Below are 16,829 nucleotides of genomic sequence, written 5' to 3'. Positions count from 1 at the left end.
ATTTACAAAACCAACAGACACAGCTGAGAAAGAGATGTTTGGGCACAGCCCTTCTTCAGATCTGAGGAAGGGATGTTAAGTAAGTATCTTATGTCTTCAGATGGTAAACAAAACATCAAAAAACAAAACAAAACAAACCTTTCTGATGGCAACCTGAATGACCTACTTTACCAAACATCAGAGGGCCAACACTGTCAGCATGTAACAGCATCTGACAGGGCCAAGAGCTCATCTCTTGTGCAGTTCTGAGCTGCAGAGCACACCTTCCAAAAAAACTGTGGTACTGCTCTCCACAATCCCATTTGATGCATTTCAAGACTCAGTATTAAAGCTTTTAAGTGAACATGAGACCAGGACAAAAAAATACCAGTGACTGCATAAACAGAGGAAGAATATAAACCTTGTCCTGCCTTACAGACAAACTTAAATTGGGAGTAGGGAAGTTCAGAGATCCTGAAATAAATGCACAGTAAGAATATTTAAGTTGCAGAAAATGATGTGAAACTGTCATCTTAACAGGTTAATTATCTTCAAGGAATGACTTAAGTCACATCTGCCTTGGGATAGGACAGAACTCCTTCACCCCTCAAGTTTTGAAGGACACAGGTCATTAGACAAAGCCTTACCGCTGTCCTTAAAATTTCTACTTAATACTCTACTTTTAGAAGTTCTGTATAAATATCCAATGTTACTGATGTTTCCAGAACCTCAGTGGCAGTCAACACCTCTAACACCTCACTGTGTCATTTGGCTCCCTCACCCTTTCTCTGTCGCAAAGCCTCAAGTTTCAGTAATGCTTTTTAGCCCACCTCTTGGAGGGCACATGGATGAGCAGGAAACAGTCAGCAGGAATTTCAATGCTCATCAATAATTTTTACTGGGACTAAAAGCCTAAGCAGCATTCTAACCTTTCCTTAGTATCATAAAATATCCTGAGCTGGAAGGGATCCACAAGGATCAATGAGTCCAAGTTCTGGCCCAGTACAGGACAACCCAAACAATCTCATTATGTATCTGAGAGCTGGGTGAAGAATCTTTTCCTGATATCAAACCTAAACCTCCCCTGACAAAGCTTCAGGCCACTCCCTTGGGTGCTGTCACTGGTCACCACAGAGAAGAGATCTGTAGTGGAGATCACAGGTATTAGTTCAGCTGCTCTTCAAATCCAGGAAAATTTGCTCCACTAAGACACGTGAAGACAAAGTGAATCACAACATGAAGTCTATTAATCCTGGAAATACAGTTGCAATATTTCTCCGTATTAAGCCTTTCACAAAAAGAGTTATCGCAGACAACTCTCCCAGATTGCCATGGAAAAAAAAAAAATAAACCATGTGAAACTATTCCAGTAAGTCATCTGAATGGACAATAACTAGAAACTTTAAAGATCTTTTAAGGATCTTCTTAAAGGAATAATTAGTGCATGAAGATATAATCTGGAAAACATCTTTGTACCAGTCAAACAATGTAAGAATTTCTTGATAAGTTTCACATCCATCTCAAGTGTAATTCCAACCCACTAATGGAAGCACAGGCATTTAACAGCCCTCTTCTGTTATCCTGACCCTTCATCAGAGTAAGGTCCTGAGGAAAAACATACTACAAGAACAGACTCTGTGGTAGTTAAGTTTCAGCCGTCCTGAAGGGTGAAAATCTGAAGAACATCAGCTTTGTATCTGACAAAATATTTTTCTACAGTTTTTCATGTTCAAATTAGTGTACCCCAGGGAAAAGGCCTGCAAGACACACCACAGCTGTCATAAGGTGATGAGATATTTTGTTAAATATGTTCTTATTTTAAATATTAAATTTAATATTTTCTTCTGAAAATAAAAAGGGAATGGGGGGAGCCATAGGTATTGATTTTTTTATTACTTCTTTTTCCCAGCCTTCCACTGCGCAAACAAAGCCAGCACAAATAAGTTACATGTGAGGACACAAGGAGAGCATTCAAACTTTACATTACAGACCTGTTAAGGATGTGAAAATAAACTAAGGGAAAGATCATATAATGCTTTATTTATGGTCATTTTAGGCGTAACTTACAACAAAATAGTTGACTAAAGTTCACCATTCAATGTTTTTCCTTTTGGTTCACTATAGTCAGCGATATTCCTCTTCAAACAAGCTCATGTGTATTTTGGGAGAAGATCCCAAGGCACTCCCAGGTCTTGCAGAACAAAACACACACTACTAACTAACATTTTGGATAAGCCAACTGCACAAGATCTAGCTTGATATTCAGATTCTTTCTTTCAGTCACACTGTTATCTCCACACTCCCTTCACTCCAGAGCTGTTGCTATGAAGACCCTGGGTAGTAACGCACTCCAACACTACAGCAAGGGGTTACAGAAATTCACAGAAGCTGCACTTTCTGTGGAACAGTTGTATAAAAAGAGTGACATCAGCAGAACAGACTAAAGAACACATATTTAGGAACCATGATTATTGGACTCTTCAGTTTGCCAAATTTCATCTTCTCTTTAAGTAATTCTGCACCAGAACAAGACACTTTCAGTGACTGCCACTGAAGGTTTTGTGCTGTAAAGGAGCAGCAGAATCTCATTCCCAGTATCCTGATGCCCTGATTACAGCACGCTGCCCTCCATGTGCGAGGCTGGCTCTGTTCCTGAATTTGTTTTTTCTCCTGTAAAAGAATATAGATGAATTCTCCAATCACTCTTAGCAGATACATATCCTCTTGCCTATACAAAAACTTAGACAAATCAAAAAAAGCTGCTACGAGAAAAGTAAAAAATAATCCTGAAACTCCTAACCACTTATCAAAAACCTCTTTAAAAATCCTTTTAAAATGTGCAACCACACAATGTCCCATTTTTGTAACTTTGAAAGAGTCCAGACAAAATTTTTATTCACATCTCTGAGTACATAATTTGAACAACCCTTGCCAACATCCCTCCAGCTGTTTCTGCACAACCACCACCAGCCAGTTTGCCAGCAAGAACATCCATGTGGCTGTACAGAGTGCAATGAACTTTCCTCACTTAGGGAATGCCTCAGCTGAGTGTGAACTGCCAGGTCCTGGATATCCACACATTTTTAATTTATCCATCCATATTTAATGGCACAGAACCCACAAGGAACCATTTTTGCTCTGAATTCCTTTGACACCAAAACAGGTAAACATCTTCTCAAGAGTACATAAGCATCCTGTTCCAAGCAAAACATTACTACATGTTATTTATTTTTTGACAGCATGTAGTACAGAGCTCTGAGTTCCGCTACAACTTCTCTGATATTGTACCAACAAAAATCTGTAGTTCAGATTCAATCCTTTCTGTCCAAGGTGTCCCTTCCCCCACACAAAAAAAATAAACCCTGAAGAATTTTCAAGGTTTTCTTCTTTTATATTTTGGCCAAAAGCTCTGTAACTTGCCGTTTTCTTTTTTTTAATAACAATGCCAACTGTTAGTATGCCTAAAATAAAGCACTGAATGATCCCCACTCCTTGCACCCTTAACTACACGAGACAAATTAGCCACCTCTCAGATGGAAGACTGGCAAATCTCTCCCTGGTAAACCTGACTGAGGACTGTCACCAGGTGCCCACATGACACCAAGGTTCAATCTTCTTGTCCATCATCCTCAGTGAGAAAATAAATATCAACTTCTTATTTCTAAAACAAACTTTCCAAACTAGGAATAAAATGACATACACTATCTAAAAGAACGAAGAGTATGTGCAGCTGACTTCATTCAAAGCTGAACTGCGTAACCGTAATTCAGAGTATTTCAGGTTACCCAGGGTGGAGCAGCCACACCTTTCTCTGCCACTTGCAGAAAGAAGTAGAACAATTTTCCCTAGGGAAAGTACCATTATCCCTCCAAACAGCGTATTTCCTAAAGATGCCATTTGTATTATCGATTTCTAAGGAAGCAAGTAAGAAATTCCCATTTGTTCTAAATGAGAAATTAATTAAAGAAAAATATCGTAGATACTGTACATTCAAGTGGTACATTTGCATATGATGCACCCTTGATTACTGAAATTCTTCCACTTTGAGATGACTGCCCAGGAATAAACAAGAACAATCCTCACAGCAGTGTGGATGTCTCCAAAACCACAGGAGCCAGAACTACAGGAAATGATGGGGAATGTGCTGAACTGCTGATTTTTTGTTTATTTCGAAGTGTCAGACTTTATTGATCCACCTTGTTAAGAGTCATAGGGGCATGGGACAGAGGACTCGAAGGATCTTTCAAATCTTACTCCCTGCCTCCTCATGCAATCATGTCATAGTCTCATGAAGTGACCAGTATGTCAAATTTCACTTTGAGCATAAAATCAGTATAGAGCAGATACCATGGGTGCCACATCATGCCCAATACACCTGGTTTCTGTCTTGATTTTTTTTTTTTAATACTATTCTCAGTTCTCTATATTGAAGCTTCTTTTCTTCTCCCCCTTCTCCTCCTGTTTCCTCTATCCCTATATGCACTCCCAGAAAAACAATGTTTTGCAGCCAGGGCAAGATTCTTAATTATAAATCATTTCACAGGCTGCCCTGGCAAATGGGGGAGGATCCTGACAGCTGGAAGAAAGCAAATGGAACATGAAGAGGGGAGGGTCTGGATGACAAAGGCTGGTCACCCTTACCTCCCTCACTGACAGAGTGATGGAAGTAACAACACTGGAAGCCATTTCTAAACAAATGAGAACAATAAGGTGAGTAGAAATAGTCAGCAAGGATTTATGAAAGGAAAAACATGCCTGATCAACCTAATGAACGTATTTGATTAAAATACAAGTTTGGCAGATGAAGAGTTGTCATTTCTCCTAACTTCAGCAAGATTTTCAACACTGTCCCCTATGACACAGCACCATGACAGACAAATTACTCAAGTTATGGCCTGAATAAATGGACTGAAATGGCCTGGAAACTGTCTGGACTGTCAGGCTCAAATTTCGAAGGAAAACCACTGGAATTTAGCTAACTTACTGTTTCTTGAGGTGTTTAATATATCTCATCACCTCAGTATTACTATACAGGCCACCCTCACTAATAGAAACCTTTTTCTTACCAAATCATGCTGTTGCTCTTGCCCTGTGTGGGCAATTAGCTGTAAAATATGGATGGGAATGCAGGGAAGAAGGCAGTGTCAAAAGTACAGCCAAAATAAGCCAAGAAAGTTTCACTGGAAAGGCTGGCAAATACACAGATTTCATGTCAAGGTCTAAGCTGTCACGTTGCCAAACCTTCAACACAAAAAATGAGATATTCAACAGTGACAGTTTACAAAGGATAAATACATTGCTTTTCCTAACATCAGAGGTATATAACTTTGGGAAAATGCATTTTGTGAGGTAGAGATGATTAACCTATTAAAACCACTCAACGAAATTCTAAAATAAGAAGATGTAATGCACAAATAACAAGAGAAACTTCTTCCAAGTGACATTTAAGCTTTGTCAGCAATAACCTCATCCAGTAGTAATAGCAGTTTCCTGATAGGGAATTTGGAAATGTAGAAATAACAGCTGCCTTGCTGGTAGTGAAAAGAAGTCAAGCTACAGGGCATATCTGCATCAAAAGAAAAGTCCTCTCACATTTTCAGAGCTGTACAGGGCATGCAGGCAGCCATTCTAATGACAGCAACAATATTGCATCAATTAAGATGTTTTCAGTTCCATACTCATCACACAAATAAAATCATTCCAACCCAAGCTATTACAAACATATGACAATTAAGTTTACTCTTGCATAAAAATCAGAATTCTTAGTAACATTCACAAAGATTCCTAGAAGAAAAAACATGCCTGATTTTCAAAGGGATTACTGAAAATACAGCATTTAAAGAAAAAGTGCAGGTTTCCTTCTGTAATCTCTTCAGCACCATGCCAGGCATTCTGAAATGAGAGGAACTGTTCAGTCTTAGTGCAGCTTGTATTTAATTCTTACTTAAAACTGAAGTGACAAATCAAAAAGCCACAGTTTTGTTCTTTTTTTCCTTCTGCCTATACAGTTGGTTACCTTTCCCCCCCCTTTAAGCAGGGATATTAACAACAGTTCTCTACTCATGCTACTGAGTTTATTCTCAGCTCCATGAATAATCGTTGCATAATTTATTACCCTCTGTAATACACGTGAACATTTATTTTAAGAATTCTGCATAACCTCAATTCTGTCAATTCTTGCCTACTGCAACTCTGGCAATACCTCAACTGATTTTTAATTTTCCATCTTTTAACATCATAGGAAGCACCCATGCCTTTGGGGCTTTTGGAACTCTGGTTGCTGTATTTAAATCCATCACATAGGCAGGTGTAGGTTTAGGGTAAGGAATCTCTGTTACACAGTAGAGCATTGAACACCCCATCTCCTGCCCAGGGGTAAGAGGAAGGGGAAGCAGGAGGTTGTTCCCAGGCTGTGGAAAGTGCCAGGAGATAAATCTGTTTTCATTAAGTGGATCATGTGCAGGCCCTGTGTAATCAGCAAGGCCAAACACACCAAGAGACTGAATGAGGACATGCCTTTAATTCAGAAACATCTTCAGGTCGAGCTGAAATTGTGTAACTTTTTTTTTTTCCTTTGTCCTAAATGAGGACTTGGAAGTAAAAATAGTTACAAAACCATTTAATATTTCAAGATAACAATGACAGTGTGCAAATGGTGCTTACCTAAATTGTACATTATAGAGCAAAAAGTGAACACAAAAGCATCAGACTTAAAATATGCTGCATATCTGAAATTAGAACTAGGCAAAAGATTTGTATTTCCTATTATTTTTGACACTTTATGTTAAAAGTCAGCAAAATTTTATTTGATTCACCAGATATTATCTGGAGGAGTCACCGAGAACAAATAACTGTACCTGTGATTCAATCTTGGTATAAAGTTTTATTGAATTTTTAACCAAAAATCCAGTATATGCTTGTTTCTCATACTTGTCTTTATTTACCTCTAGTTCTTTGATACAGTTTCTTGCTTCCTAACTATTTCTTGATTCTGGTAATGAAGCCATATTTGTACTGCAGGGACAGGAAACAAAGGACCAGCTCTTACAAAAAGTCACCTACATCACACAGATGCTAGAGCTGATTTAAATTCAGAGAGAGACAACATCCAGGAGGGATTGTTTTTAATCCCAGCAGTGTCAACAGAGAAAGTTTAACTGCATTTACCAGAGGAAACCAGTCTTTCATGCCCCCCAGGCATGCTGTGAACACACTTGTGTTGCAAGAGAACTTCACTTATAGACAGCAGAACTGTACCCACCTTCAAAATTAAAATATTTAGCAAATTGTTCTCCAAGCCCCTCCTGGTTCACATTCCAAAAACTGTCTATGCTCATTTCCATGGCCTCAGTTACAAGGCAGTAAAAACCCAAGTTACCCATGAACTTCAAAGCAGTGATACAGATTAATTCAGGATAACTCTCTTGAGTACTGATTTAACTAAAGACCTCATCAACTAATGCATTCTCCAGCACAGAAACAATCCCTCTTTATAAGGTTTTGCTATGAGATAAGTGTTCTGGATGACCTTGACATACCACTGACTATACCAAATTTAGGCATAATCCAACCTCAAACAAGACACTACAATAATGTAGACACCTGAAGTAGTCTCCTCACTGCAACATCTTCAAACACTGCAAAAGCCCTCCCCCGCCCCCCCATATTATGATGAAAATTTAGAGCACTAAATGCAGGTGGCAAAAGTGAGAACATTTCTAGTGACATCTATTGTCCACTGCTGAAAGTGGCACTCAGGCAAAAAAAGTTCTTTAAAACCTGAAATAAGAAAATACCATTATTTATTGCAAAGATGAGTTCTGATGATTAAAACTTCCCATCTGAATGCAGAACCTCATCTTTATTCAATTCTATTATATCTTTTATCCAGGCTGTTCTTCCAATTTATCACATCTCTGTTGAATTTTAATCACATCATCCAGTGCGCTCGTAACTCTTTTTGTGTTGGTGTTACTGGCAGATAAAGACAAATCAAGTCCATTTTCATGGTCATTAATAAAAATACTGTAATACCACAGGACAATTCAGACCTCTGTGATACTCCAGCCTTCCCTTCTGGCAATATTTTAAGCATTTTTTAAAACAAGTTTCCTTAGTTCCCTTACCAGGAGGTACTGCCAAATCTCTGCTACAGGTAAGCCATGGTGTGTAGTTTTTATATCCTCTATAAAGGCCTCTTGCCATGCTGTGGGAAAAAGCTCATCCTTTGAAAATCCGGGGAAAACTTCTGCCATCTATCAGTACTTGCCAGACACAGTTAAGGAGTACAATTAGGACACTCCCACACACAGACTCATATTGAAAAGAATAATCTCATTGTGACTCAGATTCACACCAGCCAAACTCTTCAAGTCCCAAATATAAACTCAGAAGAAGTTTCATCACACATCCTTGTCCTAGAAGCTGCAAGAAAAAACCTAACAACAATCCTTATCTTCCTGTCAGCCTGACCTACACACCAGGTATTTACTTTTCCAGTATTTTCCATAAGTGCCTGCTTGAAAACCACTCTCAGGATTCAAAATCATTTTAAAGATGACGTCCTGAAAAGAAAACTTCCACACTTAAACTTCTCTTCACTGCTTCAAGAAAACATGAGGTTTGTGCAGAAGAGCTGCTCTGAAGTTCTGGTGAAAAAGACTACAACATATCAGCTATCAAGCTTTTAACTGAAATTGCCATTTGATTCCAACAGGAAAGAGCAGGTACCTTCAGAGCAGGTGTTAATATCAGCAAGAAGAAATGAAAGAATGGATACATAAGCAAAATCCCCAAGGCAGAGGGCAAGGATAAAAGGCAGTAGGCCTAACAGCAAATTTCCAATCCCTTAATCAATCAGAAGTAAAAGTTCACTTCAGTCAGGACTCCAGAATTCACAAAGAGGGAATAGATGGACAAATTCTACCTGCCATGGAACATGAGACATCCTCACCCTAAGCACTGTATCACAACTCCAGCTCCCAGCACAAATGAATGCATGAATTTTAAAACTTTGTTAAAGGCCAAATGTAACAAACAACAAACAAAAAATGCTATTTTTAAAAATCAGGTCAGCAGGATTGGGGTTTTTGTGGTAGGGTCACTGTTTTGGGGGGGGGGTTGTTGTCTATTTTTAAGTTTAGAGAGTTGTGGTTTTTTTTTTTAATTTTTAAACACCACTGATAGAAAAGTCCAATAGAGCAGCTTGGACACAAGTCACCTGTGACTTCAGCCATGTGAACACTTTGTCACTTTCCCTATTATAACCTGGGGAGATTCCTTCCACCCACAAACCCCCTCAACCCCATTTCCTTGCACTCTGTTCCTCTGAAGCACCACTAATACCATTTGTGGTTGCCCCTAATCTGCTCCCCTGCCAGCTGTATCCCACGTTGTGCTGAGTCGCTTTAAGCATTATCTCACACGTATACTTAACAACTGCCTATAAATACACCTCACTTACCTCCTCCCCTTGTCAAAATACACCATTAAATGGAAAAAAAATCTGTACCTCAACAGGTTTTGTTTTGACCTCATATCCCCACATGACTAAGTACCACCACAGTGCCAGTAAGAACCGATATTCTGATTACATAAAAGCATGACTGTATTGTAAGCAAGCCCTTAAAAGCTGCCTGCTGCCACATCAAGACAAAAAAAAAAAGAAAAAAAAAATAGAACTTACCTGCTGGCAAGGGAAGTCTTGAAATACCTGTAACAATAAAGAAATACATTTAGAAACAGAAGAAAAAAAATTGCTCTAAAATTGCATTGACCTCATGATTTTTCTGCAAGGCCATACTTGTTTAATAAAACACATTATCTGAAGCTATTTGCTGACTGCCAGGAATGCCACATTAAATCAAAAGCATTTTCCTTGTCTCACCTTGTTCATTAACAGGATTATGCTTTGCTCACCTAATTGAAGGACAAAGACTATACTGAAGGCAATGAGTGTAATTACTGCAGCAGCATACAGGTCACTACGCACAAATGAAGTGTTACATACAAAATTCACCATCATCACCTACAGAATTTCAGGGCTCAAAGCATCAGGGATAGTCTTTGCAAATGGAGAAAATGCTACAAAATGTTTTCTTTATTCTTAAATCTTTAGAGAAGAAGTAGCCAAGCTTGCAAGCAGATAAGCATTGAACACAAGAAATAATATTAGAAGAAGAGACACTGATCTTTGTCACCAAGGCACATTAGACACAGTTGCTGAACATTTTTATGGGAAATGCTAAGGCTGTCTTGAGCTGCAAAGAATGTCCACTGTCTCAGACTCTAAACAGAGCATATTAAAAATTATACACTAAAAAAATATGCATTAAACTGTAAGTCATTATATTGTTCCTCCCTGCTTTTCTATTGCCACCTCAGTGCACATCATCGTGACTGGGGACCTGGGGTACCCATCAGAGTTCAGAGCAGAAACTAGAACCCACAAAGAACTAGAAAGAAAGAATTACTGAAGTCTGTAAGGACATGGACTGTGGACACACATCACGGGGCTAATGAAAACTGAAATAAATACAAGTGCGGGGGAGGGATGAGAAAGGGGAATCAGTAAAACAAATGAGAGAAAAACTGAACTGAACCTAAGAAAAAACGTCTGCATGGTAGTTTGGTTAAAGGAAACAGCAAAGTTGAGTAATAAATTGTTACACTGGGTACAAAATCCACATCGAAACTGAACTTTACCACAGGTGTAGCAGCTGAAACAGACGCAGAGATTATTGGGGCAGATGGTCGCTACTTTGTTACCTATTAGAAGAAATAAGGAGGCTTAATAAATTTATTAGCCCTGCCCTCACCAACAGATTGTTGCAATTCATGTCTGTGGCTGGAAAACATGATGAAACTTGAATACCAAAGACAACTGCACCTAAAATTTAAAGACAGCCCACGAAAAATTTCAAAAATGAACTGCACTGCTGTGAGGAGATGATGAAACAGCAGCACAGAAAGTTGAAACGCACTTAAAGCGTGAAATCAAAGTGGCAACAGGACACCACAAAAAAAACCAAAAAAAACCCAAAAAAACAAAACCAAAAAACAGAGAAAATACTGAATGCCTTAGTCCAGTAGAACACAATATTTAGAAAGATAATGAATTGCATTTAAAAGATGCTCATCATGCTGTTCTGCTTAGGAACAAAACCATCTTACATGTAAGAAATGCCTTGAGACAGGAGATGCAGCCAAGGAGACACAGGGACAGCGGGAAGCAGAAACCCCAACAGATCCTACACAGAATCCAAACCAGCACATATGGAACGGAGCTTTCTTCATCAGAACAAGATTTGCAGTGACAATTAATTTGGAAAGTTACATGAAGATAAATGTTGCATCATCTTTTGTTTGTATGTGTTTGATTGTTTCCATGCTCTTTTTTTTAATGAAGTCACAAAAAAATTCCTGCTTGTCACTAGGCTACACAATACCAACAACTGTAGCCACAAGAGCAAAGCACCTAAAACTGTGGATTACAAAACACCATTTTAGATTTTAATTTTTTCTACCCCAATAGAAACTAATGTCTAAATTCCACTTACAATTATCGAAATATTTAAGTTACTACAAATACTTAAAAGTGCATTAGAATCTTTATATTTTTGTGTATTGGGAGTGCTTTATCACAGCATTTATTACTTTGAAAGCAGACTATTTGGTTAAATGTGCACACACAACAGATGTCAGGAAAATAAAAGCAAGCATAACCCCAGAAAAATGATTATTACTGTTATTATATACACACAGAAAACAATCACGTCTCAGAATTTACACAGAGAAAAGCTCTACAGCTAAAACACACACACTTATTTTTTACTTCAAGAAAGACCTGATCATATTCCAGCGTTTGTCACTAACACCTGAGCCACTCTTTCCTCTGAGATCTCTCCCTGCCAGAACTCACACAGATCCTGTTACTGCACCAGGACCTTCCCAAATGGGGCACTGACACCATCAGCACCGCTGCTATATTTAAGTCAAACATGTGAAGATTTCTTACTTCCATGTTCCACTGCAAATTAGTCCCACAAGTGCATTAACTGAAGAGATGCTGCACCCCTGGGACAAGTTTACTGAACAGCTTCCTGCAACTGCACCTTCTTCTATTTCAATTTAGTGCAAGAGACTGTTTTCTACCATTAATTGACATACATTAGACCTAAAAGCAAGTTGCGCAGGAGAAATTGAAGCCTGAAGGTCATATCAGTATACTCAAAACTGTGTATATACGCTTAGCAGGTTACTTGTATAGGCTGATTTTGTATCTTAATTTTTGCAAACACCACCACTATAGAAATGTCAATTCATAACAGCATAAATAAAATAAATACTTCACAATTCCAAAGATAACAGTAACAATTCCACTCCTTTGTGCATCCAGACACCACAACAGTTAGTGAAATGCTCATTACCTTCAGTGTTCCTGTTAGTGTGGTCACTTTAGGAAATTTGTTATCATTGAGTTTGCCCCATCTCTCCAGCTCACTCTCCTCTTTTCTAGCTTGAAACCCCCTAGCTTTACTCTCAAATATGGTTTTTCATTTAACATCTAACACTGAAAAATGATGAGTGGATTCTGGCATACTTTAAAACCTTCCTTCATGGAGAGGTAAACTGAGAGTACACGTTCAGGTAACTACTCATAAGGTTGCACTTACAAACTTGCCTTCTCTGCTGTGTAAAACTTCCCTCTTTTTGCAGCACACTACAGCATTTCAATCTCTAGAGAGGAGAAATTCAACCAGTGCCGAGATTTGAGGAGGAAAAAACACAAAGTTTGGGTTTTAATCTGGCTGGGGACTAAAATGAGATGCTTGAGAGCATTTTAGAGAGCTGTCCTGTTGGGAAGGATTCCCTTCATCAGGGAGGCCTGGACTGACTTTTCTTCTACAACTCAGTTTTTGAGTGTTTGGAGTGCTGTCACGCAAACCACATTTACAGCAGCTGTACAACATGAACCAATCTAACTTTTTTATCTGCTCCGAAGTAGTTCTTCAAAATGAAATCTAAAATGAATCATATTTCAAGTGCTGCTGCTCCTACTGATCCTTTCAAGGGATCACTCATGTTCTGCATTTATATTCTTAAGTATCTCCCTGTGCTACTTGGCAGGGAGCAAACTGCCAGTTTGAACAGGCAGAAAGAAAAATTACTTTCACATCATATTCTTTATCATAGCAAACTTTTACATACTTTGCAAAGGCTAATCAGTTATCAGAGAAAACTGATTTTATCCCATATAGATATTGGGAGGATGGAGCAGATGGCCTCAAGAGCTCCTTTCCAAGCAAGGTTTCTGTAATACTGGACACATGATTGTAACAAAGCAGGAACAAGCTGAAATGACTTTTGAGGTGCTACAAAATAAGAAAGTTCCTCAGCCAAAGAAAACTTGCCAAGTAAACCAGTTATGTACATGAATTCATTATGGAACAGACAGGACAGTACTTTAAGGAAAGAATACTATTATTGCTTCTGTATGCACTGAGATGGTTTTGAGCTTTGCAGTCCTCAAAAAGGCTTCATGGATCCCAGCACCAATAGTTTTTTTCTGATTTATGGACACCCTGAGGACCGGATCTCTCTACCACTGTATTTGCTTTTATAAAACTACACATTTTACATTGCAGGGTTTCAACCAATGTTTTCTTTAAAATGGAGCCGCAACTTTACATCTTCCTTCCAAGAGTAACATCTAATCATCAAAAACAGGAATGTTTTGTGAGCTTCCTATTCCTGCCTCGAGGTAAAATGAGAATATGTCTCCGTGGACAACTCCAGAGACTCAGACTCTGCCCCATCTGCAGCACTGATCTCTTTCCAGAGCTGTGGTAAGCAGCAGACCACAAGAAATTTAATCCTGTTCTCCTGTAGCAGGAGCTGGCTGACTCCAGCCTAAGAGCATTCCCTTGAAATTAATTCAGATATTCAATTCACAAACCAACCTCTCTTTCCAGGGAAGAGTGAAGGCTTGCAGCACACGAGGAACCACAGACCACAGTCTCCAAGAAGCCAAGCAGCACATGTCATTGGACAACAATCCTTGCAACTCAATGAGGAACGTGACAGACTCAAACAGAAAATGCAATTTTCCTATTTAGCCAAAATAATTTAGGAATACAGATGCATATTCAGCACACACCTTGTGTGGCTGGTCCTGAAGGATGTTGCCTTAGAGGCTGGATCCAACCATCCGGAAAGTCTCCTTTCCTATATTCTCTGGTAGGCTAAAAAGGATATTCCTCTGCTCTTTAATGAAACCAAAAGAACATCATCTATGTAAAATTATTTTTCATTTTTCAAAGAGCAAATAAGTAAACACAAAACACAAGTCATCTTTCAAAAAAAAAAGTTTTGTAAAATTACATCTATTGAGAAACTCAAGGATTTATCCATGACCCCCTGATCTACTGAACAAAGACCTTGGAGAGAGATGCAATGAATTCATCCTGGCAGCACACCTATTAAGGAAAAGCTATTAAAAAGTTTTACAGCATGATTAAAAGATTGTATAAACCACCAGTTGCATTGTTCCATATATGTATTTTTCCCCTTCATCATTAAAAGTGCATCTCATTTGCAACCTACATCTAACCTACTTCTAATTTAGCAATCTGCAGGGCTGAATGTTAACAACTTTTTATTATATCATTTCACACGAAGGCAGTTTTTTGGGGCAATTTTCAATGCAACTCAATAAAATCTTTTCATTTACTAGCTATGTAGAATGAAGGGCAGAAGCGCCTCACTGTAAAGGGCCATTTTTCCTAAACATTTTATCATCCTTACAAGTCTTTAAATGCTCCAACTGTTTTGGCTTTCAGTAGCAGCCCCGATTTGCAAACACCAATACCTGACACGGTATTCAAATGCCAATCATAAAAGCACTAAAACCACCATTTGCTTACTCAGATTAGGGTTTTTTCCCCCTATTGACAAATTCATTGCATTTGCCTTAGGCACAGCACCAGCTGAATATCCAGCTTAGCTGCAAATCTTCATCTGTTACCCTGGGGAAAGATGGAGGGGGGACAGTTATAGTACAGACACCTCCACCCACTAAACCTGGCAGCAGTTCTTTTGTGCTTTAGCCAGATCAGAAGAAATTCATCATACAAAACCACACATCTTGTGTTTACAGCCCTACTTCACAGGAGAGCCACGTTGCACTGGAGTCCCTTATTATCTTGGTTTAAATCTTTGCTTCAGCTGTGAGTATCAGCAGTAATGATTTAATGCTCTCATTTCTGTCGGCTGAAAAGGTTAACGAGCAAGCAGCCGACAATGAACCGCTGTGACACCCCGCAACGTGCACAGCCTGTGCTGTGCTTTTGAGAAGTTCTCTTTAACCACTCACCAGTTCGAAGGCAAGCTGCCTGCCTCTGAAACACAAAAGCCACACAAAATTTAGCAAGGAAAAATGAGAGGAAAAATACTGCACAGAACACGAAGGGTTTTTTTCAAATTAAGTGTTTGGTTGATAAAACAGGTAGAAGGCACATCTATGGTGTACTTATCACCACATCTCACATACCTCAAGTGGCTTTAAATATGCAAAAGCTTTGTAGTGTTACACCAGTGCATCAGCTGATTCATCCCATACCTCGGGAACACCTTCAGTTCATATCTGTTCCCATCATTTCTCAATTTGTTGTCAGTTTACTGTCACATTCCTCTCACTACCCCATTCTTCTGTTTGTACCTGTTTTCGTCTTCCCATTTGAAAACACAATCAGTATTGAGTCTCCTTAGCTTATAGCATCTACACCAAAAAAATCATTCAACAGTTTCAAATATCTCTCTCCTACTGATACTCCTCCAAAATCACCCTGCTTATTCTTCTTAAATACTAGCTTTTGAAATTGAAAAAATACAAACTCTGATTAAGACCATCAGAATAATCCACTTGTGTTTTCCTCCATCTCAGCTGAACTCTGTATGCACCTTGACACTTCCAATTCATTTATGCCACATCACTGAGCAAGACCACTGAGTTATCTATGCAGCCACCAGGAGCCAAATTTTCAACCAGGAACTCTGAACAGTAGGATATTAAATGAAAAGGTTCTGGTGGAAGTTACATTTAAGGAGATTAAGAAGAGCAAGAGAAATCACTCAGTCATTACTCAGGGCAGGTGGGATCAATCTCATTACATACTGAGTTACAGAACATGCAGTATCTAAGCAACTCAGTTAAAGAATTTAGTCTCAATATCTACACGAGTACTATATGCATCTTTTGCCTATGGGGAAGAGAGGATTGGATACAGAAGAGGATGGAGCAGCTCCCCAATAATTGGTTTTATTCAGCATCACAACATGGGTAAGTGAACTGTGCAAGTCTGGAGCTCATAAAAAGCTCTTAAGGGTCAGCAAAAGTCATATCAATGGGGGTAAAAAAAACCAACAGGGATCTCACAAAATTAAGCAAGTTGCTAAGACAGCAGCTGCACTTCAACACAGAGCTGTGATGTAATGCATCTGGGGAAAAAAATTCTGAGCAATACCTCCTTAACCAAGTAACACTTGCACTTTCTCCAGTTCCAACTGCGGGAGGAAGGCTGAGTCACTGTTTTCTCTGAAATCATCAGCTCAAACTGGAGTAGCTGGCCAAAAGCAACAAAACTTTTTGTCTCATTAGGAAGGGTACTGAAAACATGGCACGTAAACGTATTACTGTGCAAAACAAAAAAGCATCAACACGTTGTGTCCAGTTCTGGTCTCTGCACCAGAAGGAGGCAGAGATGTCTTGAGCTGAGCAGCTGAAGTGATTGAGGGATGGAGCAGCTGCCAAGGAAGGCCAGATTACCAAATCTGGGGCCCCCTCAGCAAGG

The 16,829-nt window shown here is 39.0% G+C and overlaps 1 protein-coding gene across 6 annotated transcripts in view; it reads right to left on the bottom strand.

The window, feature by feature from the left end:
- The window catches only part of PTK2 (protein tyrosine kinase 2), a 189,863-nt gene that overhangs the window by 139,391 nt on the left and 33,643 nt on the right, over positions 1-16,829 (bottom strand). For 5 of the 6 annotated variants that reach the window (XM_040087474.2, XM_058424138.1, XM_058424167.1 and 2 more), the window contains one exon: positions 9,665-9,691. The exons of the other annotated variant lie outside the window; for it this stretch is intronic. The gene's annotated coding sequence lies outside the window, so the exon portion shown is untranslated. The remainder of the gene's footprint in view (positions 1-9,664; positions 9,692-16,829) is intronic. 6 annotated transcript variants of the gene reach the window in all.

This window comes from Hirundo rustica, chromosome 1 (genome assembly GCF_015227805.2).
Source record: "Hirundo rustica isolate bHirRus1 chromosome 1, bHirRus1.pri.v3, whole genome shotgun sequence".
NCBI classification, from domain to species: Eukaryota; Metazoa; Chordata; class Aves; order Passeriformes; family Hirundinidae; genus Hirundo; species Hirundo rustica.
This window is presented reverse-complemented; position numbering and strand designations above follow the sequence as displayed.